Below are 604 nucleotides of genomic sequence, written 5' to 3'. Positions count from 1 at the left end.
AAAAAACTGGATGCGCTTCGTGTACAAAACGGACAATCTCTTTCGAAGTATGAGGGTTTCATACGGAAACTCGTCTGTTACAAAGGGATTTCATTTTCTTGAACTTATTTGAACTCCATAGTTATTCTGTGTTCAAAACGCACCATTCAAAGCCACATCATCAATTTACAACTCTTTCTGACTACATTTGTTATTTTTCATGCATTTACTGATTATTTCTAGCTATAAGACTATGAAATTGAAAAGCATTTAAAATGAACTCTGAAAAGGTTCCAAGTTGACATGGTATCATCATTTCATCCACATAGAATGTGCGAGAACGTAGAGAGGGTTACGGCAAAAACTAGATGCACTTCGTGTACAAAACGGACAATCTCTTTCAAAGTATCAGGGTTTCATATGGAAACTCGTCTGTTACAAAGGGATTTCATTTTTTTGAACTTATTTGAACTCCATAGTTTTTCTGTGTTCAAAATGAACCATTGAAAGCCACATCATCAATTTACAACCCTTTCTGACTACATTTGTTCTTTTTCATGCATTTAATGATTATTTTGAGCTATGAGACCATGAAATTGAAATGCATTTGAAATGAACTCTGAAA

This window comes from Triticum dicoccoides, chromosome 1A (assembly GCF_002162155.2).
Source record: "Triticum dicoccoides isolate Atlit2015 ecotype Zavitan chromosome 1A, WEW_v2.0, whole genome shotgun sequence".
Lineage (NCBI taxonomy): Eukaryota > Viridiplantae > Streptophyta > Magnoliopsida > Poales > Poaceae > Triticum > Triticum dicoccoides.
Note: the sequence above shows the minus strand (reverse complement) of the source record.